Source organism: Chinchilla lanigera, unplaced genomic scaffold, assembly GCF_000276665.1.
Source record: "Chinchilla lanigera isolate Chin_1 unplaced genomic scaffold, ChiLan1.0 scaffold00018, whole genome shotgun sequence".
Taxonomy (NCBI): Eukaryota; Metazoa; Chordata; class Mammalia; order Rodentia; family Chinchillidae; genus Chinchilla; species Chinchilla lanigera.
In genome coordinates, this window is record NW_004955419.1 from 23,195,936 (window position 1) to 23,210,469 (window position 14,534).

Sequence of the window (14,534 nt, forward strand, 5' to 3'; positions counted from 1 at the left end):
GTGGTTTCACCAATCTACACTTCCACCAGCAGTGGACTAGGGTTCCTTTCTCCCCACAGCCTCTCCAGCATTTGTTATTGGTAAATTTCTTGATGATAGCCATTCTTTCTGGGGTGAAATGAAACCTCAGTGTACTTTTAATTTGCATTTCTCAAATGACTAATGACATTGAACATTTTTTCATGTATTTATGCGCCATTAGTATTTCTTCATTTGAGAAATGTTTATTCATCTCAGATGCCCATTTTTGGATTGGGTCTTTGAATTTGGTGGGCCTGCTTTTTATAATTCTTTATATGTCCTAGATGAAGTCCTTTGTCTAAGGGTCAGCTGGCTACATTTTTTTCCCAATTCATGGGTTTTCTTTTTACTCTCTTGGTGATTTCTTTAGATGTGTGAAAACTTTTCAATAAGGTGAGATCCCAGTTGTTGATTCTTTGAAGTATTTCCCATGCAATTGGATCTTTGTTCATGAACTCTCTGCCTATCCCAATGTCTTCAAGATTTTTGTCTACATTCTCTTCCAATAAATTTAGGGTTTCTCTTTAAATATTTGGATCTTTGATCCATTTTGACTTTAATTTAGTGCATAGTGAAAGACATGGGTCTAGTTTTAGTCTTCGGCATGTGGAAAGCCAGTTTTTCCAGTACCATTTATTAAAGAGGCTGTCTTCCTTCCATTGAGCATGTTTGGCCTCTTTGTCAAAGATAAGGTGACTGAGTGTGTTTGTAGTCATATCTGTAACTTCTAATCTGTTTCACTGATCTTCAGGTTTGTTTTTGTGCCAGTACCATGCTGGTTTTTTCACAGCAGCTTTGTAATATAATTTCAAGTCAGGAATTTTGATGCCTCTTGCCTTTCCTTTGTTTCCTAGGATTGCTTTTGCTATTCTAGACCTCTTCTGGTCCCAGGTGAACTTTAGGAATGTTTTCTCTAGATTGGTGAGGTATACTAATGGTATTTTAATTGGGATTGCTTTGAATCTGTACAACAATTTTGGGAGTATGGCCATTTTCACAATGTTAGTTTCTTCCTATCCATGAGCAAGGAATATCTTTCCATTTTCTGATATCCTCTTTGATCTCTTTTTTCAAAACACTATAATTTTCACTGCATAGATCTTTTACTTCTTTTGTTAGGTTCATTCCTAAGTATTACATCTCTTTAGATACTATTGTGAAAGATATGGTTTCCTTAATTTCTTCTCTCAGTCTGTTTGTTGCATATGCACAAGAATGCTATTGATTTTTGGTGTTAACTTTGTATCCAGCTACGCTACTGAATTTGGTTATTAAATCCATGAATGTTTTGGTGGAATTTTTGGGGTCTTCTATATAGAACATCCTGTCATCTGTGAATAATGATAATTTCATTTCTTTCCTTCCTATCCTTTTTCCTTTTATTTCTCCCTCTTGTCTAATTGCTTTAGCTAATATTCCCAGAACTATATTGAACAGGAATGGTGACAGTGGACATCCTTGTCTTGTTCTTGATTTTAAAGTGAAAGCTTTCAATTTTTGACCATTGAGTATGTTGGTAGCAGTTGGTTTATCATAGATGGCTTTGATCAGCTTGATGTAAAGGCAATCTATTCCTATTTTCTGTAAGTTTTTTTTATCATGAATGAGTGTTGGACTTTATTGAAGACTTTTTCTGCATTAATGGAAATGATCATGTGATTTTTGTCTTTGGCTCTATTGACATAAAGTATTACATCGATTGATTTGTGTATATTGAACCATCCCTACATCCCTGGTATGAATCCCAGTTGGTCATGGTGTATACTCTTCTTGATGATTTGTTGTATTCTGTCTATTACTATTTTATTGAGAATTTTTGCATCTATACTCATTAGGGAGATTGGCCTATAGTTGTCTTTTTTGGTTGGATCTTTTTTTGTTTGTTTGTTTGTTTGTTTTTGTTTTTTTTTTTTTGTTTTTCTCCGGTACCGGGAACTGAACTCACGACCTTGCGCTTGCCAGGCAGGCACTTTTGCCGCTGAGCTAAATCCCCAGCCCCTGGTTGGATCTTTCTCTGGTTTGGGTATCAGGATAATACTTGCTTCCAGGAATGAGTTGGGGAGAATTTCTTTCCTTTCAACTTTATTAAAGAGTTTGAGTAGAATTGTTGTTAAATCTTTCCTAAATTTCTTGTATAATTCAGCTGTAAATCCATCAGGACCTAGGTTTTTCTTCATTGGCAAGTTTTTACTACATTCTCAATTTCACTGGCTAACACTGAGTTATTCAGGAGTTTTATATCTTCTTCATTCAGCTTTGGTATTCATATGCATCTAGAAATCTGTCCATTTTTTCTATGTTTTCAGTTCTATGACAGTAAAGAGTTTCAAAGTAGGTATTGATGATCTTCTGAATATCTTCAGGATCTGTAGTCATTTCACCCCTTTCATTCCTTATTTTGTGTATTTCAATATTTTCTTTGCTTTTTTTGATAAGGTTGGCTAAGGGTTTATCTATTTTATTTATTCTTTCAAAGAACCAACTATTTGATGCATTATATCTTTGTATTGTTGTTTTTTTTTTTTTGTCTCCATTGCATTAATTTCAGGCCCTGAGCTTTATAATTTCCTGTCTTCTTTGGGCTCTGGGTTTGACTTGCTCTACTTTTTCTAGGAACTTGAGGTGCAGCATAAGATTGTTTATTTGTGTTTGTTCTGTTTTCCTGAGGTGGGAGTTCACTGCTATAAACATCTCTCTGAGGACTGCTTTCATTGTGTCCCACAGATTCCTGTAGGTTGTATATACACTTTCATTTGATTGTAAATAGTGTTTAATTTGTACTTTGATTTCATCTGTGACCCATTGGTTGTTCAGGAAGATGTTATTTAATTTCCAGCTGCTTATGGAGTTTCTGTGTTTTCTTTTGTCATTAATTTCCAATTTCATGGCAATATCGTCTGACAGTATACATGGAATAATTTCAATTCCTTTGGATTTACCTAAACATGTTTTATGTACTAGTATATGGTCTAGTTTAGAGAACATCTCATGTGCAACTGAGAAGAATGTGTGTTCTGATGCTGTTGGATGGAACACTCTGTAAAGTTCTACTAAGTCAATACGTTCATAAATTTGATTAAATTCTGTTATTTCTTTCCCAATGTTTTGTCTAGTTGATCTATGTCTTTGTGACAATGGAGTGCTAAAATCCCCTGTTATGATTGTGTTGCTGCTTATTTCATTTTTCACGTCTGTTAAAATTTGTCTTATACAGTTGGGTGCACTTATATTTGGTGCATAGATTTTTGGGTGTTTTTTTTTGTACTCTTTTTCCGGTACTGGGAATCAAGCTCATGACCTTGTGCTTCCAGGCAGACACTGGGCCACTGAGCTAAATCCCAGCCCCTGATGCATAGATGTTTATGATTGTTATCTTTTCCTCTTGCAGGTGTCCCCTCACAAGTATGTAGTTACCTTCTTTATCTCTTTTGATTGTTTTGGGTTTGAAGTTCGCATTGTCTGCATATGTAATAGCTACACCTGCTAATTTTGGGTTCCTGTTGCATTGAGTATTATTTTCCATCCTTTACTTTTCATTCTATGAATTTCCTTTTGAGTTAAATATATTTCTCACATACAGCATATAGTTGGAATTTGTTTCCTGATCCACTCTTCTAGTCTGCTTCTTTTGGTTGGTGCATTGAGACCATTTACATTGATTGTTATAACTGATATGTACTGGCTTATCTCAGTCATGTTATTTTCCAGCTGTTGGATCCTGTTTTTTCCCTCTGTTTTTTTTTTTGTTTTTTTTTTTTTTGGTTTTTCTCTGGTACCGGGAACCGAACTCACGACCTTGCACTTGCCAGGCAGGCGCTTTTTTCCCTCTGTTTAATTGCTTGCTCTGCTTGGTGGTTCCTTTCTGTTGTTGTTCTTGAAGTTGCAGTCTGTTTTATCTCTTTCTAGTATATCTTTTAGTACTTTTTGTAGGATTGGTTTGACACTCATGAATTTCTTCAGTTGTTCTTTATCGTGAAAATATTTTATTCCTCCATTAAATTTGAAGGATCGTTTTGCAGGGCACATCAGTGTGGCTTGGAAGTGATTTTCTTTCAGCACCTTAAATACTTAACTCCAAACTCTTCTTGCCTTGATGGTTTGCACTGAGAAAATCTACCATGATTATGATTGGCTTTCCTTTATAGGTGATCTGTTTCTTTTCTCTAACAGTTTTTAATATTCTAAACTTTCATTGATTTTCTGGGATCTTGATCACTACATATCTGGGTGTAGATTTATGTTAGTTATGATTAACTGGAGTTCTATATGCTTCGCTTATCTGGATGTCCAATTCTTTTTCCATGCATGGGAAATTTTCTGGTATTATTTCTGCAAATAGTCTTTTTATGTCATTTGTGTTGGCACCTGCTATTTCATTAATACCTGTTAATCTGATATTGTTTCTCTTTGCTTTGTCTTGCAGTTGTTGAACTGTTATTTCCTGGTTCCTTGTTGTTTTTAAGAGATCCCTCCTTTCATGTTCATTAGTGGCAGTGCTGTCCTCAAGGTCTGAAAGTCTATCTTCAGCTTTGTTCAAGCAGTTTTGCAAGCTTTCAATGGAATTTTTAATTTCCTGGATATCTGTTTGAATCTCTTTCATACCTTTTAGTTCTTTTCTATATTGTTCATTCAAGGTTTCCATGAGTTTTCAATTCTCTTCTATTTTCTTGTCAATATCATCTTTGGATATTTCTTTCATTATTGTTGTTATTTCTTTTATCATCTGAGACATTATTTCGGATCTGATGTCTTCTATGGCCTGATGGAGTTGTTTCTTTACTTCAGTTGCTATCATTTCAGAAATTTCAGGTGTATGACTTCCAGGCTCTTCTGTGTTGATGTCTCCTGGACTTATTCTGGGTGGTGTGGAGGTCTGGGATTGCATTTTGCTCTTTCATTTTGTCATTTTTGAAGATCCAGATGCTCCCTAGAGTGCAGCCTCACCCTCCCAATTGTGTGTAAGTGGCAGGGCAAGTGTCTGAAGATCCCCACTGCTCAGTGTAGCTTCTGTGCTGGTGAGTGGTGGCAAGATGGGGTCCCAGAGACTCCTGAACTTTCTTGCATTCAGTTGGCCCCCAGGTGTGTGTGGGAAGGGCTGGGAGGCTTGCCAGAGTTCTTAAGACTGTCTGGAGTTCGGCCCAGCTTCCACAAGAGTAGGGAGGATGCAGGTTGTGTTTACTAAGGCTTCAGATATTGCCCAGGCCAGAGCCTGCTTCCCATACTGGCAGGGGAGGGGTGACGGTGGACTCACCAAGGTCCCTGACGCTGTCTATGTTTCAGCTGAGCTCCCGGCAGGGTGACAGTTGTTTTGGCAGTGACCAAGAAAGCCCCAGAAGTTATCCAGGGATCCTTGTGCCTCACATAGTAGTGAGGGAGGCACTGGAGTGGCTCACTGGGGTTCCTAAAGATGTCCAGAATTCAGCCCAACACCTGCAGACACACTATGTGTATCGGCAGTAGCCACCAGTGCCCCAGAGACTGCCCAGGGTTGCACCTGCCTCACATGCTGGCTAGGTAGGCGCAGCAGTGACTCACTGGGCTTCCTGAAGATGTCCAGGGTTCAGCCCAGCCCCCAAAGACGCACTATGGGTGTGGCAAGTAGTCACCCAGGCCCCAGAGGGTGCCCGCGATTCCGCCTGCCTCACACGCATATCAGGGAGGTGCAGGGGTGAATCACTGGGCTTCCTGAAGATGTCCGAGATCATCTCTAATACTTTAAATCACCCCTAGATTCTTTATGTCTAATGTAACGCAAATGTTATAAAACTTCTGTACATTTTTATACCAGGTATTTTTTTTTCATGGAATATTTTTTTACCTGCACTTGATTGGCCTGCGAAGATGCCACAGTCTGGCATTTAAAGGGCAAACGGTACTGACAAATCAATTTGATAGCACTTGAAGAGTCATACAAGATGATCATACAGATTTATCCTTGTGATTCAAAGATTGCTAAAAATACACCAATTATTGAATATGATATCTTTCTTACAGACTAAAGGACAAAATTCACATAATCACCTGAATAGATGTACGAAACATATTTTACATAATTCACAATTTGAATAAAATAAAATCTCAACATATTAAGTATGGAAAGAATTTACTGAACATGATACAGGGTGGTATCATACTCAACTGTTACAAACTGACAGGCTGTCTTCTAAGATCAGAAACAAGCAAGAATGTCCTCGGTCACTAACTCTATTACAAAACTACAATAACTACACAGAATCAAAATAACATAAAAAAAGAAAATAATTTAAAATGGGAGAGACATAAGATTATCCATTTGCAGATGATATGACTGTATATGTAAAAAACATTAAAATCAATAACAGGAACTAAAAACAAACTGCAAATAAATCTACAAATCCAATGAAGTTTTGGAACACAAAATTCATATAAAGTAATGTTATATTCCTGTATATGAGCAAAAAAATATCAAAAGGATAGTCAAGAATATCATTTATAATCACATTAATGTAATAAAATAAGCATAAATTAAATTTGAGATGCAAAATTTACATACTAAATATATAAAATATTTATGAAAATTTTAAATATAAAAAACAAGGTGGAAAGGCATCTTGTCTTCATGAACTGGAAGATATAATATTGTTTAATGTCTGTCATAGCAAAATCAATCAAGAGACCTATCTAATTCCTTTAAAATCTCATAGCTCTTTTTTAAAAACAGGGGAAAATATTCAAAATCCATGTGAAACCACAAACTACCATCCAGCTTCCAAGTTACTCTTCAGACAAGACACTATTGTAGATATTATACTTTTTATTATTATTCATCATTACAAGTCTACAGTAATTAAAACAATATGGTACTAAAAACATGCATATAAAACAACAAAGCAGAATAGAAAGACCATAAAGCGCATAGCAAACCCATGTATATTGAGTCAGGTGACCTTCAATGAGGTTAATAAAGATATCCAAACATGATAGAATGGTTTCTTCAACAAATGGTGGTAAAAATCTGAATAACTATGTGCAAGAGAAGAATATTATTTTCTTGTCCTATACAATACAGAAAAAAATCAAATAACACAATATGTGATCACAGAAACACCTAGAACAATATATGAGGTTTAATGATTTTTCCCTATGAATTGATATTTTTAGATATGCCAACAAAAATATAAAAAACAAAACAGGAAAAAAATGGTGCTGCATGAAACTACAAAGCTTCTGCACAAAAGAGGAAAGAACAGAGTAAAAAGATAATACAGAATGAGAGTATATATCTGTCATCAATTTGTTTTTCTAAAGTAACCTTTGTTAACTATCCAGCATCTATCCTGTAATGGGGAAGTTACTGAAGACATATATTGGGATCACTTTTGGCCCTCTGAAAGAAAGAGTTCATGAGTAAAAGCAGTTTAAAGAGGCTGAATAATTACTGGAAAGGGACATATTAATCTCTAGATGTTTATCTCTACAGTAGAATGTAAATTATAAAATGGGAATCGAGTAGAAATGACAGTAATGAATTGCATGCAAAAAAATCTTGGACATAATTGGAAGTCTTCCTATCTATATGATCAAGAAATGGCATTTTTATCACTGTGTAAACACAGGACTAAAGTACTGTGTTAAGTACAAAATAGTAATATCTCTTTCTGTTTTATAATTTTTATGATCGTGTTTTTTGACATTAAAGAAAACTAGATAATGTCTAAGAGTTTATACAATTTCAAAAAATCAGCTCACATCCTACTTTGGGTATAAGATAATAATGTATTTGTTCTCACTTGCATAAAACAAAATTGCTCCATAATAATCTCAGCTGTTTTCATATTTCATGGCACTCAGTTTTCAACTATTATTCTTTTGCTCTGTGATACTGACATTGTTAGACTGAAAGATACATTCACAGAGTGAAGAAAGTAAATCAAGCCCAAAATTCTTGAAAATAATATAATTGATAGACAAGCCAAATTGGGGAGTGTTTATAGAATTTTATATAAGAAAAAAATAATGATCTATTAGACCGCTTTTAATTTCCATATGGGCAGTTAAAACTTGTGACTGTCTATTAAGTGCTTCTTTCAGCAGATATAAATATCTAAGGTAAGAAATGTCTATATTAGAATATTTATTCTATGATTTTAATCACATTTGAAAAATCTTTAAACATCACTGCAAAACTTTGCAATGAATTAGTTATACATTTGTGATCAACATACCAGCAAAAGTAGCAATTCCTTAACATCTGTATTTCATGTATAAAGCTTTAAGGTTTACTCCAGGGAGAGATAATCATTAAAAGAGGAAAATACCTTTCACATACAAATGTAGGATGTAAAACCTAAACTGGGGATTGATAGTTCTTAAAAATGTACACTTGTAAACATAGGATGGAATTATAGAAAAGGGGATTGTGCTTTACACAGATCTCTACCTTTGACCTGCACTCGCATGCTGTTTCACCTCCCTTCAGCTTGGGTACAATTTATCAGAGTGAAAATGGCAAAGAAAGGTCAGGGAAAACAATCGTCTTTGCTGCTTGTTATTTCACATGAGAAAAACGTCCTTAAAATCAGGAAATTGATTTCTATTTAGGGACATAATTTTTATCATTTAGAAAATGTATATTATTTTACTATTAACTGTTAATTTTAATAATCTAAAAGTCCAAATTTTGTATGAATTGAAATTAAATCCTTTCTTTAATAGTTATTATATATTTCCCTTTGAATTTCAGTTTTAAATTTAGAAATAAAACACAACTTTGAAAAAATCTATAATTCAGTGCAATAGGTTAGTATCTAACTGAAGAGCAACTCATTTTCAGATAATTCCAGTAGCTATGGAATAAGTCAGTGTTTTCTATGAAAAATCAGATGTAAGTGTAAAAGCCTAAAAATTTACCTCCAAACTTTTCCTACAAGCTTTTATAGGAGATAGCTTCAATTCCTCTGATATAATGGAAAATGAAATAATTCTACTTACTGTTGACTGTCTATAAATATGCAGGTAATGATGCTATGTAAAATAAAATCTAATTTGAGTAAAGTGGTTGAGAATGAAGTTCCATGATGATAAAACTGGTCAAATGAATTTCATATATGTTCCAGTTGAAAATTAGAACCCAATGAAAGATACATTTGCCTGAGCAGTGTCTAGTTTTAAACATAAACAAATAATTTTCTTCTCTGAACTGAACAGGAAACAGCTTGAATGTATTCTGATTCAGTGAAGCTGAGGAAGATGCCCATCAGAACACTGTCACTCTCATTCTGTCAGCCCACCAGCTTTGATGCTGCATTATCTATTGCAATACCACATTACAGAGAGGAAGAGATTTTAGAGGGAGACAGTTATTACTCTCTTATTTTTATGCTGAAGAACACCTTTTCCCCTTCTTTGTCCCCACTCAAAGTAAAGTAAAGGGAGCATCATTAATAAGGAGCATTTCACAAATTAACATGCAAATGGCAAGTTATTTAAATAGATTGAGAAATAGAAAATAATTTTTATAAGAATCATAAGCATTATTCATATACACATGAAATTATGCTCAAAATAATTAGGCATGAGGTAAAAATGGTTATGGAATTCTTATTTCTTTAGTTTGGATCAATTGGTTAACCTTCTGTTGTACATGATTTAATCAATAAGTATTTTTGAGGGGGGATGACCTTCAGTTTTCAAAATATATTTGATTATTGTTTGTCATACAATACCAAAAGAGGTAATTTTCCTAATAAGATAGCTTAGTCACATTTCCTGCATTTATTTCCATATTGTGAAAATTTTACTTATTCTGGACATACACAAGATTATTTTTAATCATTTTGTTGAGCAGTATGTCAGAGTCTTTTAATCTATAGTAAAGGTAAACTTGCTGCTGTATGATGTCAATAATAATTTTAAGGAAAATTAAAGATATGACCAATAAACAATTATTCAAGAAAGGTTACAAATTAAATGTTTTGATTTTACTTATGGATTCTTTAATAATTAATTATTAGATGACTTTTCTTTTTAGTCATTATATGAATGTTATATGAACTTTGTAACTAATCACAGGCATCATGTTTGGAAAATATCTGTCCTGTCCCATCGTGGAAGGGACCATTCCTTCCATAGAGCCAAATAAAATAAGTATGTTAGTTACATTTTTGTTTAGTTACTATAATTGCTGTCATAGCTATTCATCATTAATCAGTGCAGCATTTCACATAACCTAATTTCATTTTCTCTTGAGAGTTAAACAGTGTTGCTGTACTTATTTATACATAACAATTCCAAGGCTCAGCTTATCTCAACCCATATGTCTTGGTTACTATTCTATCGTTGCTGAGATAAAATACCCAATGCCCCTAATTAAGGAAGGAAAGGTATATTTAGCTCACAGTTTGTGAAAGTTTCAGTCCATACTCAACTGGCTCCAAGGCAGAGTGGCACATGGTAGAGGGAAACAGTTCATGGCAGTGGAAGATAGCAAAGCAACAAGAGCACAAGAGGAGTAGCAGCAGCAAGCAGCCTCTTTCCCTCCCTTACATTAATATGCAAACTACCTGCCCCAGGGTGTAGCACTCACACCCATAATCCAAGCATTGGACCATGAATCAATCATCAACTCAAGAAGCCCACCCCATGACTGCATGAGGCTTTAGAGGACATCTAGACACAAACCAGGTATTAGTAATAGAGCAAGGATCAAAACTTTGACAAATCATGGTACTTTGGGTCTCAGTGTTTCTATTTCTTCTCATATTTCTGATCAATATGAGAATACTTCATTAAAAATTTCTGGCACATGTCAGAAATTTTACTTTGACATTTCTTTTAAAGGCAGCATTTATTAATAGAATACATTTAGAAATATTGATCTGATGATAACTTTTTGGAAAATACATTTTATTGTTTGCTTATTCATTTTAGGCTTACATATCACCTTTTTGGGGCAATTTTTCTTGTACCAAAATGGCAATAAAGGGACCATAAAATTAAAAAATAGATACATTTGAATCAATAAAAAAACAAGAAGAGCACATGAACAGTTAATAAATACATAAAACAAATGAAAGAAACAACAAGCATAGGAAAGAGTTTTCCTAAGACTGCTGAACAGAACAAGAATGCTGACTGTTATTATGTCTGTTCTTTAGAGTTCTGGAAGTCCTTTCTACTACAAATAAGTGACACAATAAAGCAAAGTGTATCCAAATACAAAAAGGCGGAGTGGAGTTATCTCTCCTGACACCTTGAGACTATTAATAGAAAACTATAAAGCCTAAAAGAAAAAAGCACACATCCGTGGAAATAATATGTGAAAATTTTAGTACAAAATATCAATATAAAGATTAGTGGCATTGCTATAACATGCTATGAAACGAAAACTCCAGAAAAATCTCCTTTGAACATAAAACTTCTCTAAAACCCAGTCTATTAAAATGGAAACATAAAATGGAGGGGTAGAATGTATAATTTTCGGGGCTGGGGATTTAGCTCAGCGGCAAAAGCGCCTGCCTGGCAAGCGCAAGGTCGTGAGTTCGGTTCCCGGTACCGGAGAAAAACCAAAAAAAAAAAAAAAAAAAAAAGTATAATTTTCATGACTGAGAATTGTGATGTTCTAAAATAATTAGAATATAGGCAAAGTGAACAACTATGAACATTAGTATCATAAAATGAGAAAAACCCACTACGATGAAAGCATGATAAAGCAAAGGCATGGTGCAATATGAGCACAGAGTCACAGGCTCCAGATCATTAAAGGTTGTATAGGTGAGAGCGCAGGAAAAATTTCCGCTAACCATAGTGTGAACACAACAGAAGACTTTGTTCTTCAGAGGAACGCTGTGATTTCTATGTGGAAAGGGACATCCAGGGGGTGGTAGGTGTTTTGCCTGAGTGGTTCACGTGAATCTACATGGAGTTTGGGGTTTCTAAATGAAATATAATGTTTGATTAAACATTAGTGTGGAAGCACTAGAAATACAATGAGGTGAATTCATTGAATATTTCGGAGATGGAGCAGGAATTACTAATGGGCAAAATGAAGGGGAATAAAGCAGGCAAAACTCACCAATTCTGGATTAGGCCATATACTGGATATTAGAGCACCGTTTCCTGAGACGGTGAAGACTTGCAAAACAGTAGACTTTGGTGAATGGATATCAAAATGGCTCTTCAGCACATGTTAATTGTAAGATGTCTAGAAGACAAATTGATTCATTAATTAAACACATATATGAGTTTTGAGATGAGTAGAGAAGGCATTATTAGGTATAAATATAGGACTGGCCAGTATAAGAAATATATATAAAGCCATGAAGATGGATGCAGTAACTTAGAAAAAATAATACAAAGGCATAGAGGAGGTGCTAAGAGTGGTCTAAAGACGCCACGACTGGATTTTAGGTTTTCTTGGTGTCATTGGCAATTTTTTTTAAAAATTTAAATAGAAGAATGCAAACAAACAATGAAAGTGAGTTTCAAAATAGATTAGTAGTTTAATTAAAATAGTAGATACTTGCATATTGTTGTCTTTGTACTATTTAATCAGAGTACAAGATATAGGCATGATATCTTGTCTAAACAATATTAGTACAACACATTATTTTCAAGGAACTAAGAAGAGCTAGCTATCTTAACTACCTTGTGTATACATATATTTTCTCTTTTTCCCTTTCTTCCTTTCCCCTTTACCCCATCACAGTTTGTCTTTTCTTTACAGTGGTTGAGTTTGGAAGCTCATTTGTTTTTTCTTCACTATACATTAGCTTGAATCTAAAATCTGACTTTTGAATCCTCCTGAAAAGATTTTTAGAGCTGTTTTCAAAGAAAAATATAAGGACTCAGTATGATTACTCGAGTTCTCAGAAGGAACAATCCCAGAAAAGTTTAAAAATCTGACCATACAATTGTACTGTAAGTCAAGGGAAAGTGAAGAAGTTTCTAAAGGGGGTAGAGGACAGAGAGATAGGGGTTCTAGATCTGTTAAAATAATCCAAATTAATAAGGTGCGATTGTTTCACAGATCTTGAGTTCAAAAGCAGTTGATCCTTAATTGTTGATACACAAGGCACAGGGCCAATGCTGAGTGACTAGGCAAAACAATTAGAACTTACTATTCATAGAAATCGGCTCTGAAAGAGTAAGAGGAATAGGATTCAATTCCCCTTAGTGGTAAGGAGAAGCTTCAGTTTGTTTTGATAATTTGTATTGGGAAGCCTAAAAAGGAGAGAAAAATCATTTACAAGTTCTGCAATAATGTTGAGTTTAACTGAAATCAAATGTTTAATATCAGAAATAAATGAATTAGCACTATTGGGAAGATTTCTAGAATTGTATTTTGCTCTGTCTTGATTTTTCCTTCATATTGATAGCACTTGTGGGTTACAAAAGAGTTCAATGTAACTATAATGATGTAAAGTTAATTTTTCTTATGTCTAAATAATGTTATACATTATAACTATTATTCTCTGTTAAATTCTGTATATTTAAGTAATGTATTGAGGCACACTTTTTATTCTACATGTAGATTTGTTCCAGTAGTTTACACAATTTTGATTTTCATTCTTTAAGTGGAGAAGAGGTAGTGATTTTTCCTATTTTAAAAAGTGTTAAATGATGCTTAAAGGCATATAACATATGGCAGTCTTCTGCAACATAAATGATTCTATTTCTCTTAATTTTGTCATGGATATTTGTTAAAACCTCATTTGTTTTCTGATGTTTTCATGTTCAAATATTTGTTATAATGAGAAAAACTGATACATTTTAATAAAATATTTATCAATGAGTTGCATCATTCTTTAATTTTTTTTATTTTTTTCAATTTATTTTAAAAATAAAAGGAAAACATATTAACAAACAGACATCCATTTACAAAATAGAATAAGAACAATAAAAGCAATACAGAATTACAGACAAAATGGTAGGAAAATAACCATGGTTGCTGTTTTACGTACTGATATCTTCAAAGTAGTTTCTCAGGAAAACAAATAGAGACATGCAAGATTGATCAAATAGTTAATCAACTGTTCCTTTTGGTAAAGCAATAGAAGTCAGTAGTACAACTATGTTAGCTATCCTGTATATACATATATATATATATACATACATAATTTCCCCTTCTTTCTTTTCTCTTTTCCCTCACCCTAGTTGCTCTTTACTTTTGAGCATTTTCCTTTCATTTCACAATGGTTGTCATACCTCCTAGTTTTTATTCACTCTTTCAGATTCTTACACTAGTGAGATAATACGTTGCTTACACATGGAGGTCTGGTTTATTTCACTTCTGAGTATGGTCTCTAGTTGTGACCATTTACCTGTAAAAGCCTCGAGTTTATCTTTCTTTATAGCTGAGTAATATTCCATCATATAAAAGTACCGCAATTTTTTTATCCAGTCCTCATTCTTTTAAAAGCCGTAAGCTGGGGCTGGGGATTTAGCTCAGCGGCAAAAGTGCCTGCCTGGCAAGTGCAAGGTCGTGAGTTCGGTTCCCGGTACCGGAGAAAAACCAAAAACCAAAAAAAGAAAAA

The 14,534-nt window shown here is 34.2% G+C and overlaps 1 protein-coding gene across 10 annotated transcripts in view; it reads right to left on the bottom strand.

Annotated features, from left to right (window-relative positions):
* The window catches only part of Cylc2 (cylicin, basic protein of sperm head cytoskeleton 2), a 34,856-nt gene that overhangs the window by 12,236 nt on the left and 8,086 nt on the right, over window positions 1-14,534 (bottom strand). For 9 of the 10 annotated variants that reach the window (XM_013513115.1, XM_013513116.1, XM_013513118.1 and 6 more), the window contains 2 exons: window positions 13,119-13,221; window positions 12,074-12,202 (listed from right to left, as the gene is read on the bottom strand). The gene's annotated coding sequence lies outside the window, so the exon portion shown is untranslated. The remainder of the gene's footprint in view (window positions 1-12,073; window positions 12,203-13,118; window positions 13,222-14,534) is intronic. The other variant, XM_013513114.1, reaches the window with a different exon arrangement.